The sequence below is a fragment of the Schistocerca piceifrons genome, chromosome 7 (assembly GCF_021461385.2).
Source record: "Schistocerca piceifrons isolate TAMUIC-IGC-003096 chromosome 7, iqSchPice1.1, whole genome shotgun sequence".
NCBI lineage: Eukaryota > Metazoa > Arthropoda > Insecta > Orthoptera > Acrididae > Schistocerca > Schistocerca piceifrons.
The window spans coordinates 72,554,024-72,577,126 of record NC_060144.1 but is presented as its reverse complement, the minus strand read 5'-3'; positions in this window follow the sequence as shown (position 1 = coordinate 72,577,126).

The following is a 23,103-nucleotide window of genomic DNA, read 5'->3' as shown; positions in this document are numbered from 1 at the left end:
TTATCCTGTACCTACTTACTACATTAGAAAGCATTGAAATACAGAAAATATAGGTAGTTATTTATTAGTTTATTTACGCACGTCAAAAAAAGTTTTGCATCACACCTGTATCACAGACACAGTCCCTTTGACTGATCAGAGGTCTCACTAAACCAGCCCAAAGATGTAAACAACCACGCATGAGCAGTGCCAATTAGACGAAGAGGGTCCGACAGCCAATCAGTTTCATTCATTCCACCAGGAAGAAGATACACGGCTCGTGTGGTCTGTAGTTAAACCATGCCTAGACGGTCAATACCGCAGTTCGATCGCGTCTACACTGCCACTTTGTGCCAGGAACTTCTCCCAACAAGGGAAGTGTCCAGGCTTCTCGGAGTGAACCAGAGCGATGTTGTTCGGACATGGAGGAGATGCAGAGTGACAGGAACCATCGATGGCATGCCTCGCTCAGGCCGCCCAAGGGCTACTTCTGCAGTGAATGAGCGTTACCTACGGATTATGACTCGGAGTAACCCTTTCAGCAACGCCACCATGTTCAATAATGCTCTTCGTGCAGCCACAGGACGTCTTGTTACGACTCAAACTGTGCGCAAGAGGCTGCATGATACCCAGCTTCGCTCCCGACGTCCATGGCGAGGTCCATCTTTGCAAGCACGACACCACGCAACGCGGTACAGATAGGCCCAACAACATGCCAAATGGGCCGCTCAGGATTGGCATCAAATTCTCTTCATCGATGAGTATCGGATATGCCTTCAACCAGACAATCGGCGGAGACATGTTTGAAGGCAACCCGGTCAGGCTGAACGCCTTAGAGACACTGTTCAGCGAAAACAGCACGGTGAAGGTTCCCTGCTGTTTTCGGGTGGCATTATGTGGGGCCGAGGTACGGCGCTGGTGGTCATGGAAGGCGCCGTAACGGCTGTACGATACGTGAATCCCATCCATCCCATAGTGCAACCATATCGGCGTCATATTTGCGAGGTATTCCTCTTCATGGACGACAATTCGCGCTCTCATCGTACACATTTTTGTGAATGACTTCCTTCAGGATAACGACATCGCTCGACTAGAGTGGCCAGCATGTTCTCCAGACATGAACCCTATCTAACATGCCTGGGATAGATTGAAAAGGGCTGTTTATGGACGACGTGATCTACCAACCACTCTGAGTGATCTACACCGAATCGCCGTTGAGGAGTGGGACAACCTGGACCAACAGTGCCTTGATGAACTTGTGGATAGTATGCCACGACGAATACAGGCATGCATCAATGCAAGAGGACGTGCTACGGGGTATTAGAGGTACCGGTGTTTACTGCAATCTGGAACACCACCTGTGATGGTTTCGCTGTATTGTGGCAGAACATGCCATGTGTGGTTTTCATGAGCAATAAAAAGGGCGGAACAGATGTTTATGTTGATCGTTATAGAAAGCTTCGATACAGGTTCCAGAACTCTCGGAACCAGGTGATGCAAACCTTTTTCGATATGTGTATTTGCTGTCCACATAACAAGCAGTTTCTGGATATTGTCATACATTTAGTTCATATATACGAAGCTTTAGCTCCCATATACATAATTTCAGAAATTTTAAGACTTTTCCAAAGACAAATTTGTGGCTGTAAATACTATGTAACAAAGAGATAGTACAACTTTAAATGTAAATGAATACATTGATATAGCGAGTGAAAATAAAATATTATCAGTTTTTTGTAGCACGAAATCAAACGCTAGTGGCTAACTACAGTGCTTTACAAAGAGAGATTACAACTTGAAATACAAATGCATCCATTAATATGAAGAGCGAAGGTGAGTAATTATTCGTTTTAGCTTTTTATTGTGAAAGTGAACTTACTGGCACGCATGCCACAGCGTGCCTTGAAATATGTTCTAAAACGCCACACCTAAAAAAAAACCGATTTTTCCATGGCTCATACCGAGTGTGACAGAAGAGTAGGGTCAAATGTTTTGGATAGCACTTGGGTTAGGGAGATAGAGACCAGTTGTACTACCAACACAAGGATCATTTCATTATCACTGCCAGACAGTACATGGTTGACGTATTACACACTTTCTCCAGCTTAGGCAAATGGGACAAATTGGTTGGTTATTTTTGCATCTGATGTTGTGTATGGTGGGCTTTAGTGGATTTGTGTAGGCCCCATTACCTCATGGGCAATTACTTAGAAAATCTGAAAAAAAAAATTTTTTACCACTTTTTCGTACAAAAACCAAGCCACAGGTTCCGAAACGGCTATATACAGGAAATGGTTGAAAAGTTTACAATACATTCCTAAGATCACGATCTTGAATAACCTCGAAAATTTTCTTTGTATCTTTACGCATTTCTGAGATATAAAATATCAGTATTACCCTGGATTGCAAGAAGGCTGCACAGAAAATGGCTGATATTTTTACATCATACCATTACAATCTTGATCTCGGAACACCCTGCAAATGTTCTTAAGATCTTTTTCTGTTTCGAAGTGTGAGGCGGCAGGTGGAATAATTGTTAAATGTTCCCATTATTTATTTAATGTTGTTGTTTGCCATTCTCAACACTTGCTCTCTAACTACAATATTGGCAACCAGAATGTGATTAGTAAAACGTGAAGCCTGTAATTAGAATTCCTAGTGCCCACTTCATCTCAGAAATACATTTATAGCTACAGCTTATAGCTCTGAGGAATTAGGAGATTGTCTGGGATTCATAATCAAAAAACCATTCTCTCTAAAATGTTCACTATATTCTGAAAGTCACAGACCAAGAAGAATCCACACAATCCAAATACCAGAGCAGTTCAGAGTATAATGCGCTGATGCAACTATAACTGTTCAAATTATATGTTTAAGTGAATGCTCGCCATAATTTGATGATAATGTTCATCAAATGCCACACTAATGATGGTGGAATGTCTGTCCTGCGGCGGCACGTGAAAATACGACATACGCAAACTAAAGATAGATCATTAACGTCATCCCAAAATCAACACTTCACTCGAAAACGATTTCATGGTTATGTGTACCCAGAGTAACTTATTACTGCATCCGAGGCTGTTTATATCAACAATACCGACGCGACGCGACTCCCGGCACAGGTGGTGCGCTAATCAGCGTCTGGAGAGCTGGAGCCTTCCTTTTCTCATGCAGCGTTCTTACATATAAAGCCGCGGTGCGGACGGCTAATGGAACGCCTGATAAAATCTGCTCTCCCGACTAGCCGCTGGGATAGTAATGCACCACTTTAAGTTATCGAATAAATCATGCTTCCTTTGCTGATGGCCGATGAAGCTCTCAATTTAAATGTGCAATCAGCACATAGGTAAGTAATCATAATAAAAGTTTGACGTGGCTACGTCAAATATTTTGGGCGAGATAATTTATTTAATTACACTACATGCTGGAGACGAGCACTGAACTTGCCCTTTGGAGATACGCTATCGCTATAGTTTTATAGTTATTCAGTTGAAACTTCTCACAACTTTATGATTTTAGCGGATATCCCTTCTACTTAAATTTAAACATCCTAGCTTTATTCATTCACCTGCTTAATCTGTCTTTCTTCCTTAATTTTTAAGATAAAAACCAGAAAATCATGAATTTCAACTAAAACTTTAATTTGTGAAATCCAGAATACTGTTTCTACTAAATTATTATGCAAAGGGAATCTAAATATCAATTTTTAAGTTTCTAGCTCTTTTCTTTTGCACCAATGATTTTTACAGGAAAACGTCCAAATCTCGAAAATGGTTAAAGTTATTGAACTGATATTCAACACATATTGATTTAGTATTACTCCTGACATGCTAGAAACGTTTCAGGTTATTTACTTGATTTTTGAAGTATTGCGCAACATTTATGACGTCAGAGCTAGTTACAGCGGACTGGCTGGCACACAATGGAAAGACTGATGTGAATCTTATAAGGAGTGAGTAGGCTGCTTCCCTATTCTTAATTTTTTTTGAATTTAAATGAAAAAAAAATTAATTACAAAAAGGGAAGCAAGAGTACAGCTTAACTCCCTATGAAAAATTAAAATTGAAATGTAAACATATAGAAATATTAAAAGAAAACTTATTACTTTCTTCAATTATTTAAATTGCTGGGATGTTCACTGCCTCTTAAGCAACATTATCACTCAAAATTTAAGCAAAAATCAATGAATGTAAAATTATGAAAATCTTAATTCCATTAAATTGTCTGTAAATGTTTTTACATACACAAGTTCAAAGAAAATAACACAGTTATTCATGATACATAAACAGATAATTATATCTTATCAGTCTTTTCTAAACCTGAAAGTAAATTTCACATATCATGACAATTTCATTTTTACATACGTGGTTGTGGCCGCTTTGGCTAGCGTTCTACACTTCCATTCACAAGGGTAGAGGAGGGTAAGTTGCTATGGTGTGCGTCCTTCACGTTCGCTCTAAATTACATGGGGAAAGGGGAGGGGTTACTGTGAGTTGTGTCCAAGTCACTCCATGCTTTCACACAGCTACCAGGTTGCCATTATCTGGTTTGTCCTGTAGAAAAAACAAAAAGGGTGCCTCAGACTCTGTTCACTTAATATCTAAGGGTGGGTCACAATGAAATGGGGATATATACATTTTATCTTTCAATATGTTACTGGAACAAAGGTAACAGAACTATTTCAATTTTACTCTCGCGGTTACTTAACTGTCAATAAGTCGGTAAACAAATGGTTCAATTCGCCGTTAGTCACGTACTAGAGAAAATTTATGCTCAAGGCATACAATCATAAATCCTATTTAATCTCAATTTATTATTTCTGGGCTGGAGCACTGAACCAATGCTCGGTACATTCCTGACAAATCTGTATTTTATTTACTTAACTGACTCATCTTCGATTACCTTATTCTTAGAGATAGTATGAGTATATTTGATTAGCAGTTGTCTTCTCAGCCTCTTTGTACATGTGAGTAACTTGTAGTAATTGTACAGTTTTGAGTGTTCAAAACACACTACGTTTAATTGACTACTAAATCCACTTATTGGTCCTCTGCTGCTGTGTCAGTTCCACATCTGCAGTTATGTACTTACTTCATCGAAGTGTATTTATGCTGAGCTATAAATAATGTTTACCAGCTGCCATTATGTTACTCAATTATGTTGCTAGTGTGTGTACTTATTTAACATTCACTCTATTAACGTTTAACGCATAGGATAGCACATTTATTTCATATCTATAGTGTATTGCAGCTGATCAGCTTGCTCACTTTGCAATCCATTTCCACTTGACTGGATGCTGAAGCCACAGGTAGTCTCTCTCGACCTACCACTTAAGTGCATTAAGTAACTATGGCCGAGCGTAATGCTAAATTCCTTAAACCTATAGGACACCATGAGCTGCTCTGTCTCATCTAACATAAGGGTACCTATGGACGCATTCACGCCTCCAACTCATAACCTCAACGCGTGTAGGTGTGTCCTGTCACACACTACACCAAATAACGGCCAGCTCCCACCTCATAACTATTTCAAGGACGTGTCCTTCACGTCTCAACCACAAACACTGTTCAGTTCTATTACACTGCCATTCCTTGCTACACAAGGTGAGTTCACTCTTACAACTTATCTGCATATTTTTCATAACACTAAGCAATCTCCTTTACTATTAATTAGTTAGCTCTACAGCATACAATTGGTTTCACTGCCACTTCAGATCCTGCTTGTACACGAATTTGTATATCTTTTTAAATTACTGTTGGTGGACCATTTCCAATAAAACAAAAACTTTGTACTTATAATATTACCAGGGTTCTATACATACTAGCTACTCAAATACATTTGTATCTTAATTACGTCATACTTCTCTATTGTTTATGTCACTGTTAGGTTTGTCACATTAGGTACTTTCTTCACTAATCGGTGGATAGAAAGGTTACAGAACTCATGGCTTGATAGCCATAACGGAAAATTTTTGTATTACAAAGAAGGAGTCGAAACTTAGGTGGATAGGAAAGAGAAAGATAGAGAGAGACCTGAAATGGGAAAGAAGATCTCACCCAGCTGGGACTGCACAGCTGCCACACTGTGTAGAGGTTACAGAACAACCTCCTCATTAGAGAATTCATTGGTTTCAGAAAATTTTCGTATTGGAAAGAAGGGGTCAAAATTTTAGGTGGATGGGAAAGCTGAAGAGAGTGAGATCTGAAATGGGAAAGAAGATCTCACACAGCTGGGACTGCACAGCTGCCACACTGTGTAGAGGTTACAGAACAACCTCCTCGCTACAGAATTCATTAGCTTAGTGCTGGCTTGATAGTCATACCGGACGATTTTGGTATTTGAGAGTGAGGCCGAAATTTTGGTGGATAGGAAAGATGAAGAATGAGTGAGACCTGAAAAGGAAAGAAGATCTTACACAGCTGGGACTGTACAGCTGCCACACTGTGTATAGGTTACAGAACAACCTCCTCCCTGCAGAACTCATTAGCTTAATTTTAGTAAGATTAACACCTTCGTCCGAATATCTCCTATTTTTCAGAACTCGTATAGGCAGCTCCCAAGTTTCATCATTAGTTACTACATGTTTATCAATAAAAGGTACCGTAATTACTCCGGTTATCGGCAAGACCAATTTTAACTGGCTTCTTTCAAAGTCAACAACACTCTGATATTTCGACAAGAAATCTATGCCAATTAAAACCTCAAAATACTGAGATTGTTTACAATTAAGCATGGATGATCAATTATATTACCATTAATATCAAAGGGCATAAAGCTTCTTGCTTTACCGTTTTTAACACCTTCCCAGTTGCACCAATTATTCTTAGTCCTGATACCCTCATTACTGTAAGCTTGTCTTTACCAGGTAATGCATCAAAGAAGGATTGAGATATCGCACTCACCTCACTTCCACTGTCTAAGAAACAACGTGCATTGATACCCAACATACTCACTATTATTATAGGGTGGCTTATTCTAGGTTGTACAGGTGGTTCCTCAAACTCATCCAATAGTTCCTTTTGGATTTGTCTCCAACTAAAGTGATCGACATCTGTCTTCATTACATTTAGGTCAAAGTGTGTAGGGGTTTCCTGAACTACATTTTCAGCTGCCTTTTCCAGTCGGTCTATTAATTTCAAATCGAAGCACCGCACGACTTCATTACATTTAGTTTGCTGAACATGATCCAAATTACTGTAGTCTGAGCGATTCTTCGCCTCCAGACTGGGTATAACACTAGTTACAGCTAAACCACTTTCACTATTATCGTCAGGTTCGTTCTCCAGTGACAACTGGCCACAACTACTGGGTTCATCGACCCCCAACAGGCTATCCTCTAGATTCTCACTTACCTCCTGTCCTAAATCTATTAGTACAGTATCAACATCCTGCAGAGGCACTTTAGATAAGAGCACATCATCCTCATCGTAAATATACGCATGAACTTCTTCTGCTTCTTCACCTGACAATTCAGTATTTTGTAGCTCTTCCCTACCATTACACTGCTGAGCCTTCTCTTTCTCTTCACACTTAGAAAGCGTCTCTAACATAGTATCTATCAAATACTGTGAGTGGTTTAATATTTCTGCAGTATTATTGGATGCTACCGACCCATCGTCCGAATCCTCAGTTTGAGTATTCTGATCTGTCACACTAATTACTGTAATTACTGGCTTAGAAAAAGTAACCGCCTGGTGAGCGCCAGTATTCTCATAAACGGAAACTAGTTTTCCAGCCTCTGCCTACTACTGTTACCTTTATTTGCGTTATAGTTAACTGGCACAGCATTGCTTTCAACTTTGTTGTTTACTGGCACATTTTTGTTAGGAACAAAATTACTATCGTTTGGATGCCATTGTTGGTTCTGGTAATTATTTCTCCAATTACTACCTTTCTTAGGATGGTGAACACCTACTGTTCTGATGTTTACATTGCCATTCTACTCGTTCTTAAAATTGCTACCACTGTTATTAGCATTTCTTTATTACGTGCTTGCTCCTCATTGGCAGCCACACGCTCTACAATTTCCAAATATTCAATGAAACGATCCAGATTGTCTCTAGGGGTAGATATAATTCTGGTTTGCCAGTATCATGGCAGTTTAGCTTCAAGACCAAGTATTATCATTTCAGGTTTCAGCTTTTCCGCCAAATGTGACAAAAGTGAAATCCATGACCTAGCAAACTCTTTAATAGATTCCTTGCCTGCATTGAAGCGTTTTCAACTCCAAAATTCTCTCAACACTTCATTTTGCTTATTGCTAGACCAATACTCATTAATGAAATTTGTTTTAAATTCCGCTAATGATTGACACTTCTAATAAACGAGATTTTCTCTCGTTCAGACCAAGTTGGTGGAATCACATCTTCAAAATCGTTCCAGAAATCTAGCGGGTGGATATTTTTATCTGGAGCGAACCGCAAGAACTGCCGACATCCGATAAATGCGGCAATTGCAGCTACAACTTGTTGTATACTACCATTACCAGAAGTTACTGAAGCTACTTTACGCTCAATGTTAGCAATGTTAGTAGTAATATTTTCTACTCTCATTTCAACATTATCTACTCTTTGCACAATATGAGTAGTATCAGTTTTGATTGTAACTACTTCTGGTTGACATATGTTTACTTTTATATTAACATATTTAAACCTATCTGAACACAGTTCAGATTCCGCCTCGATCTTTTCTGTAAACTTGTGCTCCAGCTTCACATCTTCCATTTGGAAGTCTTTGCGAACCTCAGCAACTTCGGATTTTACTGTTTTATACATTTCAGAAAATATTTGATCAACCTTTTTCTTAATATCCTCATGATTGTAATACATTTTATAAGTCAAACTGTCCAGATCCTCTTTCAACTTATTGCAACCAGCCTTGATGGTATTGTCCATTACCTCCAATCGTTTACTAAAATTTGTTTGGCTGGCCACAATCTCATACTTTAATTCAGCGTTACTGGTAACTATTGCTTGTAATATAACATTTAAATCAATAGCTCCAGTACCTTTGGGTTGCTCACTAGCTGATTTTTTATCATACTCAGGTGGCGAAAAACTAGCTCCAATACCAGAATCATCAAAACGAAATGAAACATCTGATTGATCAGTCATATCTAACTTATCCTTTTTAAACTCTACCATCTCTGATGACTGTTTCATTTTTAATTCATCAGAGAAACTATCATTCAATAACTTAACACTTTCTGATTTCTGCTTTACCACAGGGGTCTCTACTATTGAATCGTTGCCCTTTTTCACACTACTGTCAGGAGACACTAGTTCGGATTTCACTTTAACATTACTATTTTCATGCATATTTACACTGGAACCGTTGTCTGGATTTACAGTTCCCTCACCAGGCATAGGTTCAGATTTAAGTTTAACCTCAGTTTCTTCTGGCAGTTCCATCGGCGACAGTCTTTTAGTGCAGGTTAGTAAACTTTTTAACAGCTTTTCACTTAACTTAGTTCCTACTGCATGACGTATGGCGTTGCCAGCGCGACGTACCAGGATTACTGATGTGACGCGAAGCGCTGAACTGCAGACAGCACCTCAACAACTGGTGTGTTGTGGCGTAGCCCGCAACAGCAGACGTGGCTCCGGTCGCTCTGACGGATGACTGCGGTGCGGCGAGACTGACTTCTCGCGATGCCAGCAGTGCAGCTAGACTCAGCGCCAGCTCCGTCAATCCAGATGTATTGTTAATCCAATTGCGTCGTCCACATGCACACGTAACACTGTCTGTCACTGTTCCATTGTCAGTTGCGTGTCGCATTTCACTTCCGAATCCCAATATTTAAAAATCACTTTCACTTTTACTCAGTATGTTTCCCGGCTGATTAGCAACATATGTGAGGTGGCGGGTGGAATAATTGTTAAATGTTCCTATTCTTTATTTAACGCTGTTGTTTGCCGTTCTCAACACTGGCTCTCTAACTACAATATTGGCAACCAGAAAGTGATTAGCATAACGTGAAGCCTGTAATTAGAATTCCTAGTGTCCACTTAATCTGAGATATACATTCATGGCTACAGCTTATAGCTCTGAGTAATTAGGAGATTGTCTGGGATTCATAATCAAAAAAACCATTCTCTCTAAAATGTTCACTTTATTCTGAAAGTCACAGACCATAAAGAATCCACACAATCCAACTACCAGAGCAGTTCAGAGTATAATGCACTGATGCAACTATAACTGTTCAAATTAAATGTATAAGTGAATGCTCGCCATAATTTGATGATAATGTTCATCAAACGCGGCGTTAATAATGGTAGAATGTATGTCATGCGGCGGCACGTGAAAATACGACATACGCAAACTAAAGATAGATCATTAACGTCATCCCAAAATTAACACTTCACTCGAAAACGATTTCATGGTTACGCATATCCCGAGTAACTTATTACTGCATCCGAGGCTGTTTATATCAACGATACCGACGCGACGCTACTCCCGGCACAGGTGGTGTGCTAATCAGCATCTGGAGAGAACTGGAGCCTTCCTTTTCTCGCGCAGCGTTCTTACGTATAAAGCCGCGGTGTGGACAGCTAAGGGAACGCCTGATCAAATCTGTTCTCCCGACTAGCCGCTGGGCTAGTAATGCACCACTTTAAGTTATCGAATAAATCATGCTTCCTTTGCTGATGGCCGATGAAGCTCTCAATTTAAATGTGCAATCAGCACATAGGTAAGTAATCACAATAAAAGTCTGATGTGGCTAAGACAAATACTTTGGGTGAGATAATTAATTTAACTACACTACACGCAGTAGACGAGCTCTGAACTTGTCTTTTGGAGATACGCTATCGCTATAGTTTTATAGTTACGCAGTTGAAACTTCTCACATCTTTATAATTATAGCGGATCTTCCTGCTACTTAAATTTAAACATCCTAGCTTTATTTTTTTGCCTACTTAATCTATCTTGCTTCCTTAATTTTTAAGATAAAAACCAGAAAATCATGAATTTCAACTAAAATTTTAATTTGTGAGATCCAGAATATTATTTCTACTAAATTGATATGCAAAAGGAATGTAAATATAAATTTTTAAGTTTCTAGCTCTTATCTGTTGCGCCAATGACTTTTACAGAAAAACGTCCAAATTTCGAAAATTGTTAAAGTTATTGAACTGATATTCAACACATATTGATTTAGTATTACTCCTGACATGCTAGAAACGTTTCAGGTTATTTACTTGATTTTTAAAGAATTGCGCAACATTTATGACGTCAGAGCTAGTTACTGCGGACTGGCTGGCACACAATGGAAAGACTGATGTGAATTTTATAAGGCGTGAGTAGGCTGCTTCCCTACAGAAGGTACAGAGGTTCAGATTTACTCGCACTTGTAAAAAAAAAAATTAAAAAAAACACTCAACACTCACTGTGTCACAGTGGCAGTGGAACACAGCTGACAGTGACAAATCAGAGACAGAGAAAAAGTGAAGTGGGCAGTGCCGGTGGGAGATGAATAAAGAGATGGAGAATGTGGTTGTCGTTCAGGAACGTTGATAATGAGAGCTTGAGTCTATGACAATGACCAGGAAGAGGGGTGGTAGTGGCAGTGAGAAGAGTCAGCAGTAGTGGGAAGGAGTGAACGACATAGTTGTGGTAAGAAAGAACAGTGGGGGGGGGGGGGGAGTGACAGTGAGAGGAGACTGCAGTTGTAGAACAGACCGAAGGAGATTGTAGCTGTGACACATTAGACAGTGACAGAGAGATACAAGGAGATAATGACAGCAAGATGAGCTGTATGAATCAGAATGAGCAAGTGGGATTGGATGGGTATGAGCGACTTACAGCATAGATTAAAGAATGTGAGCGAATTACAGTTAGTGTAGCTCGTGGGAGTCATGGATGGGGTCCACGAATGTGCTCTTTCCGGAACAGGTGTTCAACAACAAAAATATCTAAAAAATTTTCTTTAGTTGCGTAGCTTAGTGCCAATACAGGTTCAAACTGAGTACCATTTACGCTGTGATTATAGCCAGGCATGAACTGCATTGCCACTGTTTTTCTTGATTTACAAGTAGCTTATCCGCAGAAAGGTACGCTGACAGTAAAAACTTACAATTTTATGATTCAGTTAAATCATTAACATCCACATGTAACAGAAGAGCCCCTAATATATTTCCTTCTGGAAAACAACATTGAAGTATCCTGTAGGATTTTTGTACTTGTTAATAATTGTTCTTTCCTTTTACAGGTTAGCTCGAGACAGTGTTCCCTTTCAGACAGGAGGTAAGCAGTTTTAACGATACTCCTTCGATCCCGTATTCTTCTAATTTATGCAATAGAATTACATGATGGACGGTATCAAAACTATACTCATATCGAGGAAAGTGCCTATTACCTGGCCTCCTTAATCCAACTTCTTTAATAATTATGTACAACAGTTGCTTTTTATGTAACGCCTCCTACAGCCTCGCTGTACCATCAAAATCGATAGCCTTCTTACAACTGAGCAGCCCCAGGTTGCAACTACTGATCAAGATGACAGTATAGTCCTAAATAGGCCGTTATTATATTAAATGTCTTCGACACAACATTATTCTTCAAGTTAAAAGAATCATAAATGTGATACTTTAATATTCAGAGACAGTTGTAGATAGGCACAACATTTTTATGGAAACGATTTGTCAGTAGTCGAGTAAATATTCATATATATACTCTAATAGAGTGAAATAGTGTGTTACGTCTTCTTACCAATGTTCTCTCAGAGAAAACCTAATTAGCCACCTTTTTACTGTCGAGTGTATTTTCGCCCTGCAAAACAATACACAGACAAAACAATGTATATTTCACGTTGGAAACTGAAACATTAGAAAAATGGCACTCATACTTCCTCAGTTTGAAGTATTGCACTTCCTTAATCAGAAGAACATCAAACTTACACCCACCAATTGGTTTTCACATCTCTTCCATGTACCACATGAACTGGACCATGAATTAGTACCTGCTGAAAATCTTTCATCTTAAACTCACTGACTCACAAACTCTTTAGAAATCCCTTGCTCTTAAAACCACCACAACAAATCTGGCAATAGGAAAAAGCATATCTTAGTCTTCAGAGTGGACGTGGTCTTCTTTGAAACTTTAATTGCAGTTGCTAGTGTACTATTAGAGCCACATCCCTCGACGACTAAAATCTCACAATTACAGTCACACCTAACTTTTCTGTTATTTTAATTCACTACCCTTTTATTTGTTATTGACTAATATTCAGAAGTGTAAAGGACATGTTCTCTATTTAGTTTATCTTGATGCTCTTCAGTGATATTAAACTGTTCATTTAATGTAAATATTTACATTCATCTCTCAATTTTAGGTTTAATTGTACTACGGGTAGATTTAATTCAGTGAGCTGTGGATGAAGCCCGACCAACAGGCATTACATTTATTGATAAGAGATGACAGTTCATTGAGAATGGCTGGTTTCTAGCTAAAATGTAGATCTGCCAATAAAACTTAAAAAGGACGACTGATAACTGAAATCTATTATTTACAAGTCATAACAGTCGCTGCGTGCAACAGCCTTCTGAATGGAAGGTAACCTGATGAAGTAATCCTGGTATTCGCAGCGATTTTACAGGATAAACAGAATACCATCTTTGCCTGTACTATTCCTACAATCAGAATATCCACAAACGGTATTATTTCTACTGTCATAAGATCCAAAAAAGGGAAGTATCCTGGCCGAGACACAATCTGAAAACTGTCAGTGCAATTAGGCCTTAACACAGTAGCAGACAGTACGTATACACCAGTTTTAACACTCTGAAATCTTACTCTTTGTATGAAGTGTTACCCATAAATGAACTGTAACGTGATATGACTTTTAAGTACGAAAACAATGTAGTGAATCAACTTCCTCATATCGCAATCCTAACATAAGGTAATTCATGGTATATTGCAACGAAAGTCTTCAAGTGACATAACGTAAACCAATCAGTGCTGATGTATCACTTATTATAAAAATGACGATTACAGTGTAGGTGAGCATGATCACTGCAGTCTATAATACATAACCAAATGGAAAATGAGTCATTTAGAGGCAAAGTATAGAAGTATTTGTCACTGCAGAACACGTAAAGATCCAGTGTGTTACTCTCACTTTATTTAGCTGAAAAGTACATTTACCATCATGGAATTCTCTTTCCACTGTAGACATTTCACGTGGTCTCGCGATATGCACTGGAACGTTGTTCTTTCATGAAGAAGATTTATGTAAACTATTGTGCAGATTAATATATACATCAAATTGAGTTTGGAGGAGAAAACAGAATATCCCTTTACATTTTCACAAGTTGCCTCTGCCCAGAGTGAACAAGGACGAAACACAGGAAAGGTATATTTTGGCATTCCGTCTACTTCGAGATAATTTTGGTCTTATACTATGTGAGCAAAACATAACTGGACCGGAAAATACGCACATCGAGATAGGCTACCCATCTTAACACTAAGAGAGACGGCTACTATTTGAGAAGGGAAGCACCTCCAGATTGATTGCTATTTGAGGGAATGACTTTTGGGGCTCAGACTCTCTCATCAGAAGGACATGTCTCCTACAGCTTTTCCGAACTCTGAGAAAGTAGTACAGATGGAAATTCTTGTGGACGGATTGGACGACCAGAATAAGCTGAGGCTACATTGGAGGGGTTGAAAATTTTTTCAGTGCTGTAGTAACATAAAGGCAGAAGCATATTAAATGTACCATACAAATCTCCTGCCTGTTTTTTTTTTTTTTTTTTTTTTTTTTTTAGGAGAGTAGGTGTAGTTCTGCGTAGTTGTATCTTTCTATGTAAGAACTTAATTGGTGTTTGCCTAAACGATCTAGCTCAAAGATGCTGATCAGCTGCTTTACCTAAGATGCTGTATTGTTTCAGCTGTGATCCGCGTCACTGCCTTATACATTAGAATGGTGACTGTAAACCTGTACCAGCAGGTCATCTGAATAACAGAGGTGATTGCAGGAAGAATATAGAGACCATGACACAGAAAGACGGGAATTTTACTTATGTGCCTGCCGTACGATATCACTAAGTTAATGAGAGCACAGTCAAGGGCGGAAGTTAGCACAGCAAACACAGAATGTTGGTGAAAAGACACAGTGAGCTTATTTCATCAAAGCTGTCAGGGATTGGAGGTAAAGTGAATTGCCAACAGATTTTGACGCAGACACTATTAGTATGGCCCAGCAATCTTTATGCAACAAAGAATTATGAAGTTCTCTTAGGAGAGGTCCATCTAATTTGATGTCTATGCTGCAAGTTCGTTGCAGGAGAGAGAGACACATCCAAACATTATGAGGTCCACATTTTTGGTAGTCTGTAGAGGAGTTGCAGTTTTCAAGGAATACACCATAGGTCTCCGCAGATCCTTGTGTTCATACTACAGTGCTCTCCTTTCCAGACTTTACGCTGTGCAAGTGCGAAAAGATTTGAAGTTGATTTGTATGGGGATTTTATCGTGAACTTTCTTATCGAATCTAAACAAAAAATTGTGTTAATGAATGTACTTAAACCTTAGGACCTGGTACAGAGAGTGTGCTTCCCAACTAGCTATCAGTGGAATAGCGGCAAGATCATATCAAGTTTATTCACATATTCTTCTCTTATACATGAGAGCAGCGTGAGAATAATTAGTAATGGCCTGCCAGACCATTATGTGTGGACAATAATACTGAAAAAAATCAAGACAGACTTACTCCTGAAAGGAATAAATAAAAGATACAGTTGTATGAGCTAACTTGCACCTGACACTCTCAAAGGGCAAACGTTTCAAGAAATCTACACTATAGATAATCTGAACTACAAATGTCATAAAGTTACTCCAGTCTTTATCCCTTTCCTTAATAAATCATTTCAGTTAAAAAGTTTCCAGCCAGATATGCAGTAAGGAAACGATTTCATGGCTTTCGAACATCATGCATGTAAAATCTGGAGCTGTATACTAATATTACTTAATGACCGGTTAAAGAATTTCACTGTAGCATATTCTCCATACTATTGAACAATGGTATCAGACAGACTTACACAATGCAGTATACCTAGAGCATAGAAACCCTACAACACAGAATTAAAAATTTGTGGTCAATGTGAAAGACATATTAGTACAGAATATGGTTGCTCAACATGTTAAATTTCTCATCCGTGGGCCTGAAATCAGTTGTGATACAGCGTTGTTGTTAAATATACTGTATCCATTTCCTTTCAATAGCCTATGAATTAAATCTGAATTTTGTGATACTTTTGGAAAAATTATTGGAGGTATCTGCGATCCAGTTATAATATTTATGTAATATATATAACATAATATATAATATTTATATAATGTTTCCATAAAACAATTATGGCAGTGTAGATCGCAAGGCACATTTATGTAGAGGTGACTGGTTTCTGTCATCACATGATCATCTTCAGACCTACAGCCAATATGATCATGTCATGATCGAGATCGGTCATCTTTGAATAAATGTGCCTTTCGATCTAGACTGTCCTACATCCTTTCAAAGAGTTTGTTTGGTACATTTAAATATGTAGAGCCTTAATAGCTGTTGTTTTGAGATAATTTATCACATGCAGCTAGAGGTAACAAGGAAAGACAATATTGGATGAATGACTAAATCTCTGTGAATCTTCAGGTTTTGGCGGCGCAAAGACTGTTTCATTAAGTTTCGGGTGTGCAGCCGCAAGAAATCTCCTTCTTCTTCTAATATTTCGGCTGTGTAACGTTAAACCATCTTCAGAGTGAGCCGCAAGACTGCCGCTCCAGTGCTCGCTTCGTCCCTTTCTACTCGTGTACCGCGTGACTGCGCATGCGCCCACAGATGCAAATGCGCCAGAGAGGTTGGTCGGAGGCAGAGACGTGCATAATGCGCGCGTTATATCTATGACTCCGCAGTTGATCAGTGTTGGCATATCGATATATCATTGTGAGCTACACTGTGACGACGTCTTTGCGTGTTTATTACAGCAAGTGCCGGATTCATGATTTATCAAGATTGAAACCACTGTATCTATTATTTAAATTCATCGTCAAGCGAATTTCAATAGCCTCCTTCACTATCGAGTCCCAAAAGGATGATGTAGTTGCCAAAATTTCGACGTTGTCATACAACATACTGTGACCATTATCAATACAGTGCTCTGCCACTGCCGACTTGTTAGGTTGTAAAAGTGGTGTGTACCTCTGATGTTCTGTACATCTTTCTTGGACAGTACGAGTTGTTTGCCCGACATAAGAAAGACCACATTCACATGGAATTTTGTAAACTCCAGATTTTCGGAGCAGTAAATCGTCTTTGACCGAGCCCACGAGTGCAGCTGTCTTGGGTGGAGGACGAAAAATCACTTTTACTTTGTGTCTGCCGAGAATGCGTCCTATTTTTGATGAGAGGCTACCCACATATGGCAGGAAGGCCATCGATTTAAAGGTTTCTTCATCTTCTTCTGCTTTCTTTGTGGCTTCTTTCGGTTTAATTTTCAGTGTCCTCTTTGTAAGTGGGAAAGTTCATCTTGCAGACTGCTTTCGTCAGAAATAATATGTGCTCTGTGAGTCAAAGTTCGGAGAACACTCATAGTCCGGGCAGGATGGTGGCAACTATTTGCACATAAATACAAATCGGTGTGAGTCGGCTTCCTATACACTTGATGTCCCAAAGTGCCATCCTCTCTGCGCCGAACCAAAACATCCAAGAATGGAAGGCATCCCTCCTTTTCAATTTCCATTGTGAACTTTATTTGATCGTGGAGGGAGTTCAGATGTCTTAAGAAGTCTTGCAAATTGCCTTTCACTAACATTCTGCGTGATGTCTGTTGTTCTATGTCGTGTCTCCCTACCACTTTCGCGCAACGACGCTCTGAGCGAGTTTTTTAGGGAATTGACTAGTTTGAACCTGGGACCTGTTGCTGGTAAGGAGTCGCCAGACCACACATGACATGTAGAGTTCAGAAGAGTTCAGTGAGACTAGCGATGATATAACCAAATACTTAATGATTTCAGCGTCAGCTCCACTGCACTCCCTGTAAAAGAATCTTAATACTAACTAAATTTAGTGGAAGGGGTTCAAGGCTTTCCTATTTTTAGTTAGCTGGTAAAATAACGTCGAAAAAGCAGTTAAGTTTACCATTGGGAATTTGATTCTACTCACAAAACATTGTTTATAAATTGCACTATTGATAAAAGGAAATATTTTAATACAGGATGATAAAAACCAACTGCGTTCAACAAAAATGTGAACGAATATTCCCTGAGTGGTTTTCCAAGTTCTACAATGGATCGAAGGATGACCTATGCCATATCAAATCTATAATCTAGGTTTAAATTAAGTTTCACAAAAGAGAAAACTATCAAAATGGTCTACAGTGACCCTCAATTATCTTTAATAACTTATCTAACTTGTCGTAAATTAGAGTAGCTGTTGTGGCTTCTCAGTAATTATACAACAGCGTTTCAGATTTTAACTTACATAGCAAATGTGAATACCATGAGCTTCAATTGACGATCGACACTAGTATTACGTAAAAAGGGGATGTAACAGATGAGACTTCTGCAGTTCTGAGTGAAGCCTTATGCGCTGAAAAATACGGCATCACGTGCGTTCATTACCTTGTCGGTATTCGTCAGGGGGCGGCGGCCGGCGCAGCTCCATACAGCTCGCTGTCACGGAAGCAACTCTCTCCTAACTTCTCCTTACTACAATTTACCGAAGTTGGTTTAAAAAAAACTATCTGGCTGTGTTTTCATCTGACCAATCAGGGTCTCAATGTTAACCTTAAGCTCTGCCTACAAAAATTCTATCGATCCAATGAGAAACGTTATACTTTTTGTGGTGAGGCAATGTTTTTAACGTTTGCAACCTAACAGACATGCGACAAAGTCTCACGCTAAAACTTGCGGCTGGTGTGGCCCTTTTAGTGTTATCGTAAGATCTATTCTGTTCTTCTGGAGGGCTCTATCTTTTAACATGGGCTGGGGGTTGGTCCTGGCGGTTACTTTTCGTGGTGGGGCAATGTTTTTAACGTTTGCAACGTAACAGAGACGCGAAAAAGTCTCACGTTAAAACTTGCGGCTGGTGTGGCACTTTTAGTGTTATCATAAGATCTATACTATTCTTCTGGAGAGCTCCCTCTATTAATATAGGCTGCGGGGGGGGGGGGGGGGTGTTAATGGTGGTTGTCTGGCAAGGTGGGTGTCCGTCCCTTATCGTAGGGCCTTCTAGCTTAACACAGTTCTGCTCTCGGCTTCTCGTTTCTTCCCTCGGAACTGCGTCTGTTTCACGGTGGGAAGGTATGACATGCATTTAGGCGTTCTTGTGTTAGTCTGTGGTATTCCATTTGCTCACTCGTTGATCGTATTACTTTGGTTAATTTAATGTCACGATTTATTCGGAGCTATGTGACATACTACTGGATTTGCTTATCATGTCAGGGTTTTCATGGAAGGTGTAGGATTTGCTTGACACTTTACAGGCATCCCTCCTTTTCAATCTCCATTGTGAACTTTATTTGATCGTGGAGGGAGTTCAGATGTCTTAAGAAGTCTTGCAAGTTGTCTTCACCATGGGGCCAAACTACAAAGGTGTCGTCAACATACCTCCAGAATATCGTGGGTTTCAAGTCAGCAGGTTCAAGCGCCTTCTCCCCGAAGTCCTCCATAAATAAATTGGCCACCAGATGGGATAAGGGACTACCCATGGCGACTCTGTCCGTCTGTTCAAAAAATTCGGTGTTAAATAAGAAATATGCGGAGGTCAGAACATGTTTAAATAAAGCTGAAATCTCTCTGTCTAAACTTCTTTCAATAAGTTGTAGAGATTGTGGAAGGGGAACCTTTGTAAATAAAGTCACCACATCAAAACTAACTAATATATCAGACGGGTTCATTTTCAATGATTTCAGTTTAATAATGAAGTCAGCCGAGTTTCTTATGTGGTGAGTACATTTTCCCACAAGAGGCCTCAACAATGATGCCAGATGTTTGGCAACGTCATAGGTCGGAGAGCCTATGTTACTCACTATGGGGCGTAGAGGAACATCTTTCTTGTGGACCTTTGGTAGTCCATAAAGTCTAGGAGGCACCGGACCACTTGGTTTCAATCTCTGAACAACTTCTGGTGGAAAGAGAGAATCATTCAGAAGCGAAACAGTTTTCTTCGCCACTCGATTAGTGGATCCCTGCTGATCTTCCGGTATATGCTATCACTCAATAAATTGTACATTTTATCATAGTATTCGTCCCGAGACAATGAAAAAGTAGCATTACCTTTATCTGCTGGGAGTACCACCGTCTGAGTATCCAGGCGAAGCTTGCGTAGAGCGGCCCTCTCTGCCACAGATATATTGCTCCTTTGTGGGCGAGCCTTCTGGTTTCTGAAGAACTTTATCGCCTGCGCTTGAAGATGTCTGTGGAGATGCCATACCAGCAAGCGACACAGGGGACGTCATACAATCATCCTGCCAAACCGCATAGAAATCAGAAAGAACCAGAGCTATGGCAAGATGTTGATCTCCAAGATGTGGTACTAATTGTGAAGGACGCTAACGGTTTGCTTTTAAGTGTCAAAAATTTTGGATAGGGAAGGATCATAGTTTTTAGTGGAAAAGCAGAAATGGAGGCTCTATAGAGTAAAGACGGCTTCTCTCTATAGATGGGATTTCAAATGCTGTCGCAAGTACTTTCACAAATACATACCACTCATGCAGACTCTGGAGGACCCGACCAGATACCTTGCCGTGATAAACCCACTTCTTAAACAGGGGAGGTGCGCCGCCCGGCAGGTTATCGACAGATACCGCTGAAAAGGCCAGTCTGGATGTGGTTTTCAGGCTGTTTCACACCGGCCTAGATAAAAACAGTACCAGACTTGTACCGGTACACAATAAGCAAACATTTAGAAAATGATCTTAACTTTTAAGTGGAATTCATGGTGAACGCAAACTGTTGTGATACACTAACTGCACCCCGGGAAGAGTGGTGACTTTGCGAAGGGCAGTCGGCCACCAGCTTACAGATAATGTGGCCAAAACCCGTATACCAATGCTGATCCCGTCGCGCGACAGCAACAGGCAATGAAGAGGAGGAAGATGCAGAATTTGGAAGAATGAAGAAACAAATATAAGTATATAAGGTTGTCCTAGTGTTCTTACTCAGAAAATAAAAGGCAAAAATCAGTTTCTCCGCAGTGTGGTCCGTAATATACCAGACGGAAAAACCTAAAAATGCTATGGTTGAATTCGAATCAGCCGTCATTTCTGAGCACAAAGTAGTTTCCTATTGCTTGAAAAACGTAGGTCCCATTGCAACATCAAGAAATCTATGGAAGAATGTGCAAGATCTGCGACATATTCGGAAATACAGAGAAGTGAAGCAGTAATGCTGCAAATTCGCTTGTGTGCTGCTTTGGCATTCGTTCGACCTGAAGAATTCTGTGATAACTGGAACGAGGTACATGCACAAGAGCCGGATGTTGCCAGTCCTTATGCTTTTTGACTATATTGTACCATAAACGGTTGGAATATGAATTCCCAATGATACTTTGTAGCTGACATAGCTGCAACGTAGCACCAACGCTGTAGAATTCTGTCAAAGTGAGACTAATAACGTGCTCGGAAAACGGAACTCCAAAACTAAAGATGTAATCTAGTATATGGAGACAGAAACAAGCACGGGCATTAATGAGGTCAGAGTCATGCACAGAAGGCAAGCGAAAGGAAGCAACCTTCTGGAAATACGCTCCTGGCCATTAAAATTGCTACACCACGAAGATCACGTGCTACGGACGCCAAATTTAACCGACAGAAAGAAGATGCTCTGATATTCAAATGATTAGCTTTTCAGATCATTCACACAAAGTTGGCACCGGTGGCGACACCTACAATGTGCTGACATGAGAAAAGGTTCCTACCGATTTCTCATACACAAACAGCAGATGACGGGCGTTCCCTGGTGAAACGTTGTGATGCCTCGTGTAATGGGGAGAAATGCGTACCATTACGTTTCCGACTTTTAGAAAGGTCGGATTGTAGCCTATCGCGATTGCGGTTTATCGTATTTCGACATTGCTGCTCGCGTTGGTCGGGATCCAATGACTGTTAGCAGAATATGGAATCGGTGGGTTCAAGAGGGTAATACGGTACGCCGTGCTGGATCCCAACGGCCTCGTATCACTAGCAGTCGAGATGACAGGCATCTTATTCGCATGGCTGTAACGGATCGTGCAGTCACGTCTCGATCCCTGAGTCAACAGATGGGGACGTTTGCAAGACAACAACGTTCTGTACGAACAGTTCGACGACATTTGCAGCAACATGGACTCTCAACTAAGAGACCATGACTGCGGTTATCCTTGATGCTGCATCACATACAGGAGCGCCTGCGATGGTGTACTCAACGACGAACCTGGGTGCACGAATGGCAAAACTTCATTTTTTCGGATGAATCCAGGTTCTGTTTACAGCATCATGATGGTCGCATCCGTGTTTGGCGACATCGCGGTGAACGCACATTGGAAGCGCGTATTTGTCATCGCCATACTGGCGTATCACCTGGCGTGATGGAAGGGGGTGCCATTGGTTACACGTCTCGGTCACCTCTTGTTCGCATTGACGGCACTTTAAACAGTGTGGCTCTACTCTTCATTCGATCCCTGCGAAACCTTACATTTCAGCTGGATAATACACGACCGAATGTTGCAGGTCCTGTTCGAGCCTTTCTGGATACAGAAAATGTTCGACTGCTGCCCTGGCCAGCACATTCTCCAGATCTCTCACCAATTGGAAACGTCTGGTCAATGGTGGCCGACCAACTGGCTCGTCACAATACGCCAGTCCCTATTCTTGACGAACTATGGTATCGTGTTGAATCTGCATGGGCAGCTGTACCTGTACACGCCATCCAATCACTGTTTGACTCAATGCCCAGGCGTACCAAGTCCATTATCACGGTCAGAGGTAGTTGTTCTGGGTACTGATTTCTCAGGATCTATGCACTCAAATTGCGTGAAAATCTAATCAAATGTCAGTTCTAGTATAATATATTTGTCCAACGAATACCCGTTTATCATCTGCATTTCTTCTTGGTGTAGCAATTTTAATGGTCATTAGTGTATAATGAAATACT